Raw genomic sequence first — 17726 nt, 5'->3', positions numbered from 1 at the left:
GAAGGCGACAAAGAGAGTTGAGGAAAAAACGTCCAACGAGAAAGTATTTGGGTGTGCCAGGCAGAGTGCAACATGACATCATAGGTCAGCTTAGGTCTCCATGGCTCGCTCCTTTGTAATCCAGTTTGCGTGATGGGAACAGAGTGCCGTTGTTCATTTGGTTCACATTTAGCTGAATTAGGTACACCAACTTTAACGAGTTACCATACCAGCTAGAGGAGTAGTACTGATGTTTTTGTGTAGTTTAAGTATTGTTTAGTACAGTTTCCTGTGTTTAATTAAAGTATATTGGGTGTTTATCCCGGTCGAGGGCTTTAAGACACGACACTGGTAATGCTTGGAAACAGCCAAATTAACATTATGTGCGTCTCCATATTGTTCATATAAATATTTATTGGGGTAAATATAACTACTTCTTGTGAAAGCACTAATTAAATCCATACAATCTAAAGAGAAAAAAACAAAAAACTCCAATGCCAAAGCCATTCACTGCCTGTTTCAGCACCACCTGTTCTGTTCCCAGCTGACATGACGAGATGATGAATTGCCTCCAACATTTAAGTCACAAATAAAAGCCTTTCATATTTCAATCACACAGGAAATAGGAGGGCTGGGGTGTGGAACCTGACCGTAGCTGTGTAAACACTATTGTGGCCAGACACTCCCGCTGCGATGACGGCCGAGTGGCTGTTTCCATCGAGCACTTCTAAATAGGCTATTTTTGGACCAAACACTCAATGCGTTAGTGTAATGTTGCAATGAGGACGGTGGAGGTTAATGAAACCGAGCATCAGCCCTTTGGCTCTCATCAAATAAAAACGTCCAAAGCAGCCGTGTCCTCGCAGCTTTTTCCTCTCAAACTATCTGCCTAAATAACTTCAGGCAAATGTCCGAGAACTCTATTCATCATAGAATCCCACCAAAGCCAGCCGAGAAGAAAAGGGACCGGAAAAGGACTGGGCATGGGGGCTGGGGAAACAGCGTGGCATTTATAGAAACTCAGTGAACTCCCATTAGGCTTCTGAGCGCGGTGCCACGGAGCTCGGCTGCAAATGCAGAGTGGGAATCCTTGAGAGTCGAGTGGGACACAAACGCTCCCACTGAGGAGAGTCCACGGGAGGCCAAGATGCAGACAAAGCTCAAACAGAGGGCACAAGTGAAACATTTCGCATACCCGTGGCTAGGAATGGCTCCAGTCGTCCATCCTGACTACAATGTGATCTAAATGCTGCTGTGGTGTTTGAAGGGCCGCTTTTTTTAAATGAGAAACTAACCGGCACAACCCGAGCTAAACGCGATATCTTTTAATAGCAAAGCTGCCGTGCGTCCCAGTACGGTTGTGTATGAAAGATATGTAAATTCAAACACAAATATTTTCATGTAAATTCCCTGGTGACTCTTCAACTATTTAACATTCTAATATATGGTAATATTTCCCTTGGCATAACATAAAACAAAAGAAACGTGTACATTAAACCGCTTCCCTTCTCTCTTTCTCATGTTAACCAATCATCTGGCGTGAGCGGTGCCTCCAGCCCGACAGACTGTGAATCACCTCTTACACACACACACACACACACACACACACACATGTGTCTGATTGTCATTGTAGCCATAAAACACACACTGAAGTGTCAAGATATCGTAATGACATCCTGTGTCACAGTGAAACCGATCCCCGTCTTCTGTGACAGCGCAGAGGAAAGCATCCGTCAGGAGCGACGAAGCCTCGCCGCCGCTCTCAAAATGTTTCAGTGCCGATGAGACATAAAGCGATCTCATTGTAAAATGTGCGAGCGTGTAGTCATGGTTATTTCCAGACCCGTGTTTTCAGTCTGTGGTTGATTGCTCCCTTTCCCTCCCTTGGTCCGCTCTTCCTTCATGCACAGATGTTACACCAGAAGAGGAGCAAAGGAGACCAGAGACAAACGTCACCGTGTCAAAGACACGCTACGCAAGTTAAAAGTGGAAATGTGGCTGCCAGTAAAAGAACTCTTTTTGAAAGAGGGAGCGGCTGTCCAAAGTCAAACCGGGTGCGGTCTGCCTGTCCACTGACCTGTAGTGACCACTGACGTGTGACGCTAAAAATGACGTAACAACTCCGCGCGTGCATCCTCGATGGATGACGTATGTCGGGTGGATGCAGCCTTAAAAGGTTAAAGGATCAAGCGCGTGACGAGGAGATTGTAGGTTTTAATTATGGAGAGGAACATGCAGTGTTAATGGGGAGTGTAAAGAACACAGAACGTGAATACAACACTTATATGACTGCACTTGACTCTGGTATATTCACCAAATGCCAGAGCTAAATAGCCAGTCTCGCTCTACAGTTCTGGAGTGTCATGAATATTGGGATCAAGAAGTACGCATCAGTGTCATTATATTATATTAGGACGGTATCGCCCGACACCTTATTCCGAAAGCAGAGTGTCGTTAATGTAAATGTGCACTAATGTCGAGACAATTCAGTCCTATAGAATCAGAAAATCAAACATAAAAGAGGGGAGAGAGCATGAAGGGGAACGAGTGATGAGTAAGAGGCCAGCGAGGAGGAGGTGTGAGGGGGAGGGGGGGGGGTGATGGAGGGGATGATGGAGGGGATGATGAATAGGTACAATAATGGAGGGAGGGAGCCGGCTATTATATCGTGAGTAAAGGAGAGGCCCTGACGGCCAAAACAACTGCTTCAGTGTCATTAGTCAAGTACGGCCGACAGGAGGAACTCGCATGCAAACACACACACACACACACACACACACACACACACACACACACACACACACACACACACACACACACACACACACACACGGAGCCACAAAACACACGCAAGCTCACTGAAGCACAGCGCGACACAGCAAGACACTCTGGCTGATACAGCCAATTAGGAAGGAGGGGCAGAGAAAGGGACGGGGGAGAGAGGAGAGAGGAGAAAGATGAGGAGGATGTCAGAGGTGGACAGATGGAGAGTGAGTGCAGAGAGGAGGGGGAGGAAAGAGGAGGGGGAGAAAGAGCAGGCAAAACTGACACGGGGGAAGAGAGGGAGTGTGAAACTGCACGGTCACAGTGGTGGGCGGCGGCATCGGAGCCAAACTTCAGCTGCCCCGCTTCCTATTCGAGCAGTCATCGCCATGGCAACACACATGCACATCTCCACGCTGACTGGCTCCGTCATGACCGACGTGCAGCGATCACGAGGCCTTCGCTGTGAGCTAGGGCCGGATCTTCACGTGGTAACCGACATGTCGACGTGATTTTCCATTTTGCATGGATTTCTGTAATTTCCCAATAATTGTAATTCCAAAATCTTAGGTGGTCTGAGCAAATCGGGTGACTTCAATGTAAAAGCAGGCTATAATTCAAGCAGCACACAAGCGTACATGTGTCTGTTCTTGTCTTATTTGTGTCTCTGTGACCCTGCCCCCCCCCCCATCCGACCAAGGATGCGTCAGCCTCCCTGCTTCCCTCCAGGGCAGCAGTCCAAACGTGAAATCAATAGTCTTGTCCCTGCTCACGGGAGATTGGGTTACATCCACACACACACACACACACACACACACACACACACACACACACACACACACATGCAGGGGGCTCAGGTGGTCTGCTGCTCACACAGTTTTAAACATGATGCAGCACTGCAGCAGCAGCAGACAACAGCCAGACATTAAAAACAGGCACTCCTTATAAAAAGACCACCGCTCTGGGGAAGCACACGAGTAAAAAAAAAAAAGCTGCAATGCTGCGAAGTTAATCTCCGGCTGGGTGTCTTCTTGTGTTGTTGCTTAGTAATGCTAAATGTGTAGAGCATTAAGGACCTGCTGTAGCTGATTCAGATAAATAGGTTGTGGTTGTATCTGGACACTGGTCAGCATAAAACGAGTGGTAGCCAAAGACTTGAGAGCAGGGTTTCTGCAGGGTTCACTTTAAGACCTTTTAAATACCACATGCAATGCAGTTTAATACCTGTTTCACAATCATACCAGCCAAAGTATGATGGAAACCAGTGGGGACCTTGAATTATTTAGTATCATTACATTACTTTGTTCTGTACTTCCCAGCAGTATATATATATATATATATATATATATATATATATATAAAACTCCTGATGATTTTTCACAGCCCTCTCATCTCCTGTAGATTAATAAAATCAGTACGGTGCCAACTGAGAGAATTTTTCATCTTCCTTCTTGGTCGAGCAAAACAGGAGGTTTATGTCTGCCACCTGTTAGGGAATACAAAGCACAGTAGTAGCACACTGCACAAGCAACACATGCCCGAAAACACACACACACACACACACACACACACACACACACACACACACGGAGGGATATCCCGTCTGAACAACACATTCATACTGCAAAACGCCAGCATGCTGCACCTAAAAGCAGAGCACACATGCCACTAGCAGCTGGGAATGTCTTCCTCGGTTAGCGTACGGCGGTTCCTATCTCCCCCTTTAGCTCGCCCCATAACCCCCTGCAGCTGGCCACTGATTGGCTAATGATGAAAAGCTTCTTGTTATCTGAATTCAAAGCAACTGTCGTGTTGGTGGGTTTATGTTTCTCATCAAAACAGACCCCCAAAAAAAATTATTTTCCCCGCCAACGGCCCCTCCAGCATTCCTGCCGTGCCAGTGTTGCCATCCGTTCCATGTCAGATTTCACACACAAGTATTCTTTAGCTGTTGCTGGTCTTCAGGAAGAGCGGCTCTGCTTTAGCACTGACAACCACATCACAGCAGAACAATGACGTATTAACCGTGGCCCTGCGTGTACATGTCGAATAATATCGACAGCTGAGCGTCAAAGTCAGCAGCGTGCAGCTCCGCATGACACACACACACACACACACACACACACACACACACACACACACACGGCCATAAACCTCTCTGACACATAAGCATCCCGACTTCCTGGAACAGTTTAAGGGGAGCAGGCTTCCTCCTCTCAGCCTCGGGCTGCATCACCGCTGCTGGGGTCCCAGGTTTAAAACCCGGCTTCCTTCCACATCCGCACCGCTGGGCCTTGTTTTTTTACACATCACAGGTTTGTTTCTCCGAGAGGAAAATAACACAGTGCGTGTCTGTGACTTTGTCCGTTCACATTCCACCCCGATTGGTGTTTTCTAGACACATTTAAATACTTAATCCAGATGTTGTGCATTTCTCGACTGACAATCCAAGGTATTGAGCTTATATGAATAAGAACACTGTATTCATTCCCCATCACAAATGGAAGTCGTGTCTGGGTATTAATCAGGAAAGTAGATTCATCTTTTACTCCTTAGATACTCGTCAATAAAATATACACCAGCCCTGCAACCAGACTGCCTCCAGAACATTTGAATTGGCTAGTTTTCCTAAACAACAATTAACTAAATATGTAAAATTCCACCCAGGAAGCCATTTCATTTGTTGAGATGCTTTCCTTCTGTTCATGAGGCTGATTTTGCTCCCGAGTCTTCTGTCCTCGATAAATAAGATATAACTCCCTGTAGCCGTCATGATGCACTTTTCTTTCCTCCAATTTCTGATTTGCGAATCGAGGATAAAATTCTTGGCATCGAATCCGACAGAAAGGCAGACATATTAACAGCAAAAGAAAAACCCCTCGGTGCTGATATGTGCGGTCATGTGTGCATTTCATAATGCCAGAGTCACACAGCCAAGACTGCACTCTAGAAAATGACTCGGTTGCCATCCCTTGTGTAAATACAAGTGGAAACACTGAGCCTCTGGGTTGCAAATTCAACGCAGATCTGTGATAGCGAGAGAATAAAGGCTCACTGTAAGGGAGCAGCTCTTTGCCACCGACCACAGCCGAGTAGACCTCACATGGTTCCACTTTAGTCAGGAATTATCTCCTTCGGCGAGAAAGACTCTCGACTGACAAGATACTCCGAGGCTCAAGTCCTCTTTCATTTGGCTTTGATTTACAAGGAAGGCTTTCGGGGGGGGGGGGGGGGGTGAGGCCTCTCTCTCTCTCTCCACCAGCTCTGGATTTACCTCTTTTTTTTTTTTTTTTTTTTTTTTTTTTTTTACAACAAACACACAAAACCACGCTGTTAACTGGGGACACCGCTCTGAAAAATGCATGTCTGAGGCGCTGCGATAAAACCAGCATTTTGAGACCACCTTAAATATAACTTCCCTGGCAGCTCGCTGCAGCGGCGGCTTGTCAAAATAAGAGTCTCTGTGGCATTCGAGCAAAGCTTACTGGCAGCAACGTCAATACTGTTTTTCCTCTGCTCTGAGGTTTATTACCCACAGAAAGCAGCAGTGGCACCATTTACTCACTCCAGTTTACAGGAAGTCTTACCTCTGAAGTGGTTTGCTCTCCTTCCTACTGAGGTTAAAGGTCAGACGAAACCACCACTCCACTCCACTCCACTCTTGTGTCGGGGCCTTTTATCCTCTGGAAATGAGAAGAAAAAAAAGGGAAGAATAAAATCTATCAGATGTGATTAAGTGTCTATTTTTGTGACTAAAGTAGCAAAACACAATCCCAGCCCCGCCATCCAGGACCATTAGCCGGTGAAATTCCAAACGTATGGATTTGTTCTCTCTGCAGTGCGGGAGAATTCAGAGACCTGGCAGGCGGCAGAGCTAGAGGGAGGCAGACCGATTTCACCGTCGCAAGAATGCAGAGGATTAACTCTGGAGTGTGCTTGAGCGGGAGACTTAACTGGGCGCAGACAAAAACGACACGCACAGCCAGAGAGACACTTATCGCAGAGCTCCGAAAAGCAATCAAGCGCGGCTCTCCCCTCGCTATAAACCCGCCGTCGTCATTACTGCGAGGGATTAGGAACGTGACATTTGAGGCCTTCTTCATTCCACGGCGAAGCCTCTCAGACCCACACACGAGGCCAACTGCACGCTGACCACCGCAGGCTAATCGTTTCACAGCGTGAGTCAGGGCAGAAATCCAAACCGTGTCAAAACGTACCATTCACCGTGACTCATCAGTCTCAGCGTTAAAACATTTCAACGAATCATCAACTCATCAGTGCTGACTCATGACAGCCAAAACCTTATTTTATCCAAAACAATGGATGCTGAATCACAGTCTGGCCGTGGAGACTAATGTCACACAGCCTGTTGGTTGTAGGTTATAACCTGCTGAGCTGGCCGGGAAATTTCAATGCTATGATTAGGTCACAGTGTGTGTGTGTGTGTGTGTGTGAGAGAGGTAGGCAGCTGATGTTATGGCTGCCTACTGGGAGGCTCTCCCCGCTGGCTTCAGCTGTTCCTTCATTCTTTTTTTCTTCTTTCTACACACCAACTGTTGTTCATCCACAGCATGTGGCCCTCTTACTCTAGGTCAAAGAGTGCGCGCGTGTGTTTTTACAGCAAACAGACCTCCCCGCCCCGACTTCTCGCGCCCGTCATCCATACATGCGTGTCGAAAAAAACACACAAAATTGCTTTCTCGGATTACGGGCCACTCCCCCTCCCTCCACCGCCATCTCTGTGGTATAATTTGCACATGGTTAACGTGTGATATCACTCAGTCAACGCGAGGCCATTGAGCAGGTGTGGCGGTGACATGCGGATCCGTGCAGCTGTGGAGGGAGGTTCGGGGGGGGGGGGGGGAGAGACAGTAGCTCCAGTCACAACAGCACAGGGGCCGGCGGGGCAGCTGCTCTGGTGCTGAGGACAAAGGCACGGACAAACATTCGCAAAAAAAGAGCAACAAATTGCAGACATGACATACTTTTTCCTCTTAAGTTTCCCCTCTAAATTCTGTCATAAAAATGTACATTAAGCTATATAGAGCAAGATGCCCTGGAAACAATATCGTCCCTCATTACTGGATACTGAGGCGACTCCTTGGACTCTTTGAAAACACACAACCGTGTGTCGCTGCTCTACCTACGCTTAGTTTCAATAGACTTTTATGTGGCTTAGATCAGTGCCCCACTTCAACAACAGACCAAGGGGAAACACAGCGTCCAATGTGGTGGGCAACAGGTGTGTCCTTGTCCGCCCACACTCCCTCCCATTAACAGTAATCCTTCGGGGCAGCTCATTTCCTGTCAGGGCAGGAAGTGGGAAGGAGGGCAGGGCACTGTACGAGCAGGGCTGACGATGATGTCAGAGCAGGAAAAGAAAGACGGGACTGTTGTCGGGGAAGTACAGCAAATGAGTAAGCGGGCAGAGCTCAACGCTCCGCACAGTGCATGTTAGTGTATGTTAGCCAAATCCCAAATATGTGACCTCTACTAATAACACTGTGAGAAGTAGCTACTGTCTGTGATGGGAATGTAGCGTGATAGACTAGTCTATAATAAGGGTTTTACACGACACTGTAACAGACCGGCATTAAAAAAAAAGAAAAAAAGAGTGCTATCATCCAATAAACACCATAAGAAAAAGATTGATTTTAAATGAATCAGAAACATCTCATCTATTGTGGAATTTTCTATTTCAATACAAACTGTATGTGTATCATTCAGATATTTTAGCTTACATGTACATCTGATCCTGTGACCAGGACTATTTAACATAAATGATGGGAACGAGATCCCCCCCCCAAAAAAGTAAGGCCCTAGTTGTGAGATAATAAAAAGCACAACAACCATCTCATACGCAGAGAGGGAAGTCTGACCTTTATCTTTCCTGCACAAAGAAAAAGCAGAAACACCACGTCAGAGTGAAACGACACAGACTCCACATTAATGATTGAAGACGCATTCCACTCATTCTTGTGTTGCCTTATCGCATCTGCAAATGTGATATATATTACGACGCCGTGAAAGACATCGAAAAGACCATTCAATGCTACAATCTGACGGTGATTCACGACACTAAATAGATATTCTCTCTTAATACACAAGTGATCTGTGTAACAATGGCTGGACCCGGAGAGATGTATTGATCAGAAGCACCCAACAGCATCTTACTCTGGTCTCAGAACAAGATAAGACCTCCGCAGTGACCCTGAGCGGTTTCTCTGTAAGAGCACTGAGGTAAACCATCAGTCAGCTGATTGATGGCTGGCCGGGAAGGCGCATTAGCATCGATCAAGTCAAGTCGTAAAGTGTCGCACGGTGTTTGACCTCTTGAGCAGTTTGATACAAAATCACCTCGATTGCCGTCAAAGTCGAGTTCGAATTTTGGAGACACGACCGTCGTTCCTCAAACGACTGTCATCTGGTGAACAGATTATTCATTACAGTGACTCATGTTGACTCGTGTTTTATTAGGTGTACTCAACGTCTACAGGAGCCAGAGTGCCTCTTGGTCACATGATAAGCGAGTCTAAACGAAACAACCGGCTCTACCTCACGGGCGAAGGTGTCGTTGAACGTGACCTTCCGCTATCATCACAGACCACTTGTGCCGTTCCCCGCTGGCACACGGCGAGGTCTGGTTGCGATTACGAGGAGCTGGTCTCCTCTCCTCGGTGGGATTCTCCACGGTCCGTGCGGGCGAGGAGCTCTGCTCGGGAGAAACCACACATGGTGGGAATTATGGAATAACGCTGCGTCAGGAATGTTCCCACGATGACCAGCGGGATCTGATGGAGGTCCCACTGGCTGGCTGGCTGGCTGCCAGCGGGGTTTACGGGTAATGTAACACACGCATACAGAGTTACATGCTCAAATGCCTCTTGTGTTAAGTCTACACTTGGACCCGTTCCTCCTGTGTTGGATCAAAATAGTCCTTTGCGTGCACTGCAACATCTCAAACCTCATCATTAGCGCAGCTTGCTCACAGCTGATCGGGTTAAAGACAGAAATCTTGCAGTTTCATTTCAATAATCTCCCTGAGGGGGATCGCCACCAGCAGTGGAAGGGTAAAGGTCGGGCCGACCGGGCTCAAATACGCCAGTGACCGTCCCCAAAGCCCTTAAAGCCACGGTGCCAAACCCTAGCGGACCGATCTCGAATCCGGTCACCGAGTAGAGGTGCCCGTGTGGCACGTGGGCCCGAAATAATCCGGAATCGCTAGAGAGTGAAGATCAGCGGAGCAGATAGAGATTAGCAAGCCACCAACTTAACCCAGAGACTCACTCAATAGAGGCTCGGGCTCACTCGCGGAGCTGCCAGGGTATTTAGTCAATGAGATTTTTAGCAAAAGGCAGCCACACAAGCGCACACACAGCGCTATTTTGTGAGATTAAGCCTGCAGGTTTGAGTGACTGTCAAGGGATTCTCTTGCGAAGAAATGTGTCAATCCGCTTCTGCCGCGGCTGTGTTCACCCTCTGCGTTGTAGGTCACTGACTCAAACGCCGGATTGCTTCTTCAGCGTCCTTCATGAACCCTGGTGTAAAAAATAGAAGAAGAAAAAAAGGAGCACTCTGCCAACACCATGCCGTACAGTACATGCGGAGCACTGGCTCGAAGTGTTGAGAGAAGAAGAAAAAAAAAAGTGCCCCTTTGGCAGAGGGAACCGAAGAATGACATCATTGTTTCCAAGCTGATTTCACATGACATCAGCTGCACTGAAGAACATTTTATTGATTCTCATAAACCTCGCTCTCCTTCACCGCGTCCTCCATCTCTTCGTCTTCCTAGCAGGTCTTTTTTCGGCAGACATCTCGGTTTGTGGATTCACTGGTGACATAGCAATGGGGGGGGGGGGGGGAGAACGACCCCCATGGCTCTTGGGACGTTATGAACAAGGACGGGCTGCTTTCCAGCCTCTCTCTCGTTTCCCTTTAGTAGTGTAGTGTAGCTACTTCTAACAGACACGAGCAGCGGGGTAGCTTTCATGATTATGGGCGAGAGAGTCGTTAAAGTCGGATGGAGGGCGGGAAAGTAGGCTACAGTGCATATTTAATGGGAAAACAAGCCATTTCAGCCCCAGTTGTTGGGTGTACCGCTAGTTCGTGGCTTGAACTCTACAGAAAACACTTGAAACAGTTGGAACATTTAAATAATATAAGAGTGAGCCTGTTCTTCGCCTTCACTTCAGCGCCTGTATGTAGTGTAGCTGAATCCCTACAACTGCTACAGTTCAAGAGGATACCAAGTTAAATCCGGTGCACCCTCGGGTCTGGAATCTATTTTCTATATGCGTGGCAAGATATTTGTTTGTTCCAGTGACTCAGGCATACGCTGCTGTTTTTGCAACCACACACAAACAAGACACCCCCCCACACACAATGTGATGCTGAGGACACTATAATCACTGTCACTGGATCCTTCACTTTCTCTGATAGTCTTATAATGCCGCAATTGTTAGTGTATTCTCAGTGGTATATAACACTGAATCCTCAGTGGATTTGACTGGAATGTAACCCGGAGGTCAATGATTAGAAACTGTACAAGCATAAACACTTTTGGGCCAAGCGGCAGGCATTTCACAGCGGGGTGAGGGAAAACAGTGCAGTCCACTTTTCTCACATCTGTGTTTGTATGATGGACTGGAAGGCTTTCCAGAGACCGCAAAAAGACAAACAAACAGCAGCAGCGCGGCCCCGCGAACACACCGACACGCGTGACTGCTGCCATGGTTTCATGAGAACCCGCCGAAGAGAGGAGACGAAGCAGGAACTGGCCGTGCTCGATGTTTATCCCGGGCTTTAACACATCGCACGACCCGCTGCGAAGAACTGGCCTCTTCATTTAATTCAATTTGGGATGCAAAATAACGCATGTGACAGAAAGCAATACAGAGAGTAGGAAATAAATTCCACTTTCTCATTCCACTTTTACGTCTTACACCAGACAGATCATACATCACCCAGTCGATAGTGCATATATTTTAATACAGCAGCCAGACAGCACATGTTGTTTTCCCCTCTGAGTTGGCACTTTGTGTGCTCTCGCTCTCTTCGAGGAACTCCTGCTTGCCTTCAGCATGTTGTGTTCTCTCCATGTCAAAGACCCATTATCCATGGCCCGGCTCTGATAGGACGCCACATCCATCAACGCATCCCGTGACTGCGGCGGAGCTTTAACGGGACTTGGTGGTGGATTACATGGGCAGGTGGGGCGAGAGAGAGAAAAACACGATACCATAAATCAGCGCCTCGCTCGGCGTTCTACTCGCTGATACCTGACGCGGCTGCTGCAACTCCAGCTGACAATTCCCACTGGGATGAGATTCCCTTTTTCCAACCTTGGATGCTAAGATCAGTTTCAGGGGGGGTGGGGGGGGGTTGCCCAACTAAAAAAAAAAAAAACACAGCAAAGGGCCTCAGGACAGTCACAGGTCTTGATCATGCCGACTGCATGTGATAGACAGCAACAATCAATTTCCTGTCCAGTGCACTTCTACGTTAACAAAGACTGACCCCCTGCAACAGTGAATGGAGCCGACCATCTGTAATACAGTAGAGGAGGGGGGGGGGGGGGGGGGGGGGGGGGGGCAGCCACCTGCCATTGTCAAAGTCACACTGATTAATAGCTGCCTAAGCTGCTTAAACACACTGTACAGTGAGCGAGGTAGCACACAAAAGGGACAATTAATGACTGAACAATAATGTATCATAGCGGATCAGATAGAATATAGGAAAATAGGTCATGGAAGAAGGGGTGCGGAGATGAAAACTGACCGTTATGAGGTGTAATAGCTGCATCATGACCCAATAAATGACATCCGATAGAAAAAAAAATATCTCCATAAAAATATGCTTTTTAAAAACAACTGATTTAGAGTGTCTGTCCCTCTGAATTAAAAGGAAAGTGCTTATTTCCAAACCCACAATTTTGTACAGACGTGGAAAGGAAGAATCCAATAAAAGCAGAAGCAGAGGTATCAGTTTCTCCAATTACAGTAGCCTCAGTAGACCAAAATGCAATGCAAACAAGACATGTTGTGATGTGAGTAAGGGTTTTTGTATCCACTCGAAAGCTCACACTCGCTCTCTCTCCATCTACAAATCATGGGAAATGTAGGAATTAAGACAATGTTGTTGATAAAATAACTCCTGGACCACACTGGCAACTGTGAATGAATAACATCCAGAGATGTAGAAGTACCTAAGAGGGAACTTTTCCTTTAAGAGTGTAAATCCCACCAGGTCTGACCCGTACTAAAAACGTAAAAACTTGTGAAAGTGCTTCGGGAGAAAATACTTCAACCAGTGGCACAGATATTAAAACTAACATGACATCCAATTGTAGAACAAGTTTCGCCGTTTGCAGTTCTAGCCGTCTTGATACAGCAGTGTGTGTGTGTGTGTGTGTGTGTGTGTGTGTGCGCTTGAGTGCACCTGCTGAGCCGAGACCAAGACCCTGCATTGCCCTGAGAAGAGCGGAGCGTGCCCTCCTTCTGCCGGCTCCCATCAGCCGTGGAGCCGGAGAGTAGCGGCTGCACAGTCCAGACATCGGTACGACACACCTTAATCTCTTCCACGTACGCCAGGAAAAGTGCATGTTCTTTTTCAGGCTGCACAACCTTATCCTCACTATTGACCTTGTCGAAAAAACAGAAATCAATCATCGCGAAAGAAAAGGCTGCATGTGGATTTAAAACAATTCATTTCCTGCCATAGGGGGCATGGATAAAAGTCTGTAAGTGTGTACGAAAAGGCCAACGGGAAGAGCAGGTCTCTATCGCTGGAGAATTTGCAGGCTACAGGCGGGCGGGTTGACCATTTGTCTTTGTTTCCAAATGGCAGGAGCAGCTGCCACCAAAGGTCAGCAAAATGTTACTAGAACAAGGCCCTATAGAGGCTGGGGCCCACGTGTCTGTGACAAGAGGAGGGGGGGACACACACCCAGGTGGAACGACACACACACACACACACACACACACTTTCTCTGTCATAGGCGTTGTAATGTGTGGCACCTTGTTTGGCATCAAGGAGCTGCGCGCTGATGCAGCTGGTGGAAGTTTATTCGCTGCCTTCCCAGTCCGAGCCAAGTTACCTCCCATCAGTGTAAATATCAGGTTACACCCCCCCACCCCACCCCCCCTCCAGGTCTCCACCAGGGTGTGTGTTGAAGGCTGCGTTTGAAGTGCCATCCTCCCCCTGCCCTCCTTTACCCACCTACACCCGCGGCTGTAACCCAAACTGGGTAAACTTACACCAACCTCCATCGCCACCTTCTAAACACCGTCTCTGGAGCTTTTGTGCAGAGCAGTCTTCTGCCCAGGGACATTGGGTGGGTGGATGGATGGATGGATGGAGGTCAGACATGGCCCTTGCAAACTCGCACGACAGAGCCAGTAAAGCGCTGACAGACAGACAGACTAGCACGCAGGAGCTCCTAACAAACACACACACACACACACACAAATCTCTCTTCTCTAGCAGTCTCATGGGATCATTCCTCAAGCCCAAAATCTATTTGACAACTGTTTTTGTCATCTAATCAACTACATCCCAAGGAAATCAAGCGTGCACAAAAAAAGGATGAAAGGCAGCAGAGAGATGGAGAGAGGAAAAGCAGAAGGTTTTATTTTTTCTCCCTTGGATGAATGAGAAAACCATGTTTCTGGTTATGCATTTTAAACTCTTCCAATATATATATATATATATATATATATATATATATATATATATATATATATATATATATATATATACCCCCTCTCTCCCTCGTTTCTCTTTCCAACAGCCTCCAGACAGAAAAATCCTTACATGCGCTTTAAAAACAGGAGCAGTGAAATGACACGCTCTCCTCTAACATGTGTTTTACCTCTGTGGCTGGAAATGTAATCCATGACTGAGCTGTATGCCATACTGCCTGACTATTAAGTCTACTGACTGAATGTCTTGTATGAGCCTACCACATGACGCGCACGTCCACCGTTAACTTTCTTATCTTGTTGATGTGTTCTGCACCAATGCACCATGGGATTTTGTTCTTGGCATAAATAAATCGCGACGCTGAATAGAGTGAAATTGCTGCAACTACAACAACAATAATCCTGGTTTAAATTGAGCCTAAAATATGCCAAAAGAAAGTTGCCTCTAACACTTAATCCTCTTTGCTGCATAATAAAAGGTATTTCATTCATGAGGCACAATAACAAAATCCAAAGGAACAAAACAACACAGGACTGGGTCTTCCAGACGTCCCTGTGGCTTCACTCATGTTCTGTCCTCTTCTGACTGGATAGTAAGTGACATCTGACTCTACTAAACTCTAAAAACCCAAAACACGACAAGCTTAAAGGCATCTCTGTCTGAGGGGGAAGCGACCAGAAGGCCAGTAGTTATTTTCATCCCATTAACTTGCACTGTAAGCGAATGGGCTGCATTGTCCCCCAGCCCTGAATAATGTGCTGCTAGTCTGGCGCTTTGTGGATGCAAATCAAGCGTGCCTTAAGGACACAGACGGCCCATTATAATGCCTCTTTGGGGGAATAAAAGGCTGGGCCAAGTGGCCTTTTTGTGTTTGTTTGTTTTGTGTATTCACCCCTGAACAGAAGAGATACAGTCAAAAGAAAAAAAAAGTGCCCTGGTCCGGCCTTGGTAGTGTAAATAAAACTCACAGGGAATGTTGACTGAATGAAAACCCTGGGCCCATATGGTAGCCAGCCAGCCAGGCTGTGGCATGGCTGCAGCCCTTCTGCAAATTACCTTTGAACCCTGCTGTCAATGAGGTGTGTGTGTGGGGGGGGGGGGGTCATTATCTTTCCAATGTTAATGTCTGACTGCAAGCACACTCTGTGACAGACAGGTAAAACACAGCTTGGTAAAGCAGCAAAGTATAAACATGTCAGAGCTTTAACTTCCCCCACCGGGCTCCACTGAGACGGGTTTTTTTTAATGGAGCAAATAAAGCTGCTTATTCTGCAGGCTGAAGCGGACGCGAGCATTTTTAAATATGATAACAGCCCCGCTGGTCATAGTGGCGACATGTTATCCAATCCGCTGCCCGGCGGCGTCACCCAACAAAGGGAATTAAAACGGTGCTCACGAGCTGCAGTGAAAGGAGGTAGATGAGTAGCGAGCCCGGCCCCGGTCACACTAACAGACATTGGAGGCTATTTTTGCAGGTTTTCTAAACGACATACAGTGCGTTACACAAATGCACCAGCAAGATATAAAACATTAAGCGCGACAAAAAAAAAAAAAATCATCGGCCATTACCAGCAGCTGGTAGCCTCTCCTCCCGTTAGACAGGGTGGAGACTGCACATCATATATAGACAAAATACATATATAGAGGATATCTTGTCGGCTTATACATATTGAAAGGGCTCGGCTCTTGCAACATAACGAACTAAACCACAACACAACAATAGGGTGTCGCGTTCAAATGCCTCTCCCCGTGGAAAAAGCTGCGGCTCTTTTCCCAGTCGGCCCGAACGCTGCACGCCCTTTCTCCCCCAAGAAAGGGGGTCGTTCAATGGCCGCACAGGGGGGGCACGCGCGACCCCCTCCTTCGTTTAGACAGCACTGCCACACAACACGCACTTTTTCTTACATGGTAACAACACATTCTAAATAGCTGGTAGTGCTCGTCTATAAGAAGTGAGGTAAACATACAGTGGAGCGACTCCCTCCGTCTCTTATTCCCGAGGACACAATCTAGGATGGGCTGGCATGGCAAACTGTCATTTCATCTATGATTGGCACTCGTCTCTAAGGATGTTTATTCAAGGAGATGGAGGAAATAAAGGTGTTAGATAATTAAAACATAGAATAGAAAAGAGAAATCCACTTACAGTCAAATGGGATTCACAAAGAGGCTCCTCTCTTCTCCTGTGTTCTCCAATGGGAGAGCAAATATCACTGCCCTCAGGGGGGTGGGGGGGGAACCCCTCCTGGTCTGTGTGATTATCTGTTTAAAAGATGAATCTAGCTAAAACAAAAACTGCCCGTTATCCTCATGTTTTCACACGTTGCCTCGTCTACATACACAGTCCGGTTCCCTTTCCCATTCTTCTCTCCCGGAGCTGCCGAGGAGACACGCTGAGCGTCCTCGTCGTTTCCTGTCCAGCCCAGAACCCAGCGCTGCCTTCAGGGCCCGTCGGAGATATCTGTCATGCTACACAGATTATTGCAGAGAAGAGGGATTACAGAGCTGAACGGTAGATATGAACAAGACAGAATGGGGAGAAAAAAAGACACATTGCGGTGTTACCCGAGTGGACCAAAACACACATTTTAGCACAGTTTTCTGACCATTAATTGGTATAAAATATATACATATACCCACGAAAGTAGGAGTCTTGGAGGAACAGTGAAGGCAGCATCAGTTTTTACTCAGTGGCTGTAGATTATTATAATAATAATAATAATAATAATAATAATAAAATTGAAATAATAATAAGAATGATGAAATATATTTACTGTTATTACTACAATATAATAATAATAATGATACTACAAATAATATTAATAATTAGGGTAATAATCATATATATCTACTATTATGATTACAATATAATAATAATAATAATAATTAGTATTATTTTAATAATACTATATTAACAGGGGTTTTTGCTGATGCTCTCCTAAAGCCGCCACCACCACCAGACAAAAGGGACTTCCAGATTAGGAGATTATTGCATGTTATCCATATGGACACATGGCATTACTAACCCGTCAATCCCCCATCATCCATTTTCTGAGTAAGAATTACAGACAACATTTTAGAAATGCTATAATCCCCATTTCACAATCCCATGAATCCGACACCATGTGTTGCCACACAAAGTCCGTATTTTCCACCCTTTAATGGTCTCTAATCCCTGCTCTGGGCAGTTAGACCGGTATAAAACAGGAACATGCATTGAAACAAAGTGATACATTGTTGCAATTAAAATAAGATTGTATCTGAAAAGCAATTTTCCTGGTTTG

General features: G+C 46.5%; 1 protein-coding gene across 3 annotated transcripts in view; it reads right to left on the bottom strand.

Annotated features, from left to right (window-relative positions):
• The window catches only part of raph1b (Ras association (RalGDS/AF-6) and pleckstrin homology domains 1b), a 35953-nt gene extending 19095 nt beyond the window's left edge, over positions 1 to 16858 (bottom strand). For 2 of the 3 annotated variants that reach the window (XM_068719248.1, XM_068719251.1), the window contains exons 1-2: positions 16589 to 16858; positions 6330 to 6425 (exon numbers count right to left, since the gene is read on the bottom strand). The gene's annotated coding sequence lies outside the window, so the exon portion shown is untranslated. The remainder of the gene's footprint in view (positions 1 to 6329; positions 6426 to 16588) is intronic. The other variant, XM_068719250.1, reaches the window with a different exon arrangement.
• Positions 16859 to 17726: the final 868 nt, after the last annotated feature.

This window comes from Cebidichthys violaceus, unplaced genomic scaffold, assembly GCF_023349555.1.
Source record: "Cebidichthys violaceus isolate CVI_PGR_0920_01 unplaced genomic scaffold, fCebVio1.0.p SCAF_24, whole genome shotgun sequence".
Taxonomy (NCBI): domain Eukaryota; kingdom Metazoa; phylum Chordata; class Actinopteri; order Perciformes; family Stichaeidae; genus Cebidichthys; species Cebidichthys violaceus.
This window is presented reverse-complemented; position numbering and strand designations above follow the sequence as displayed.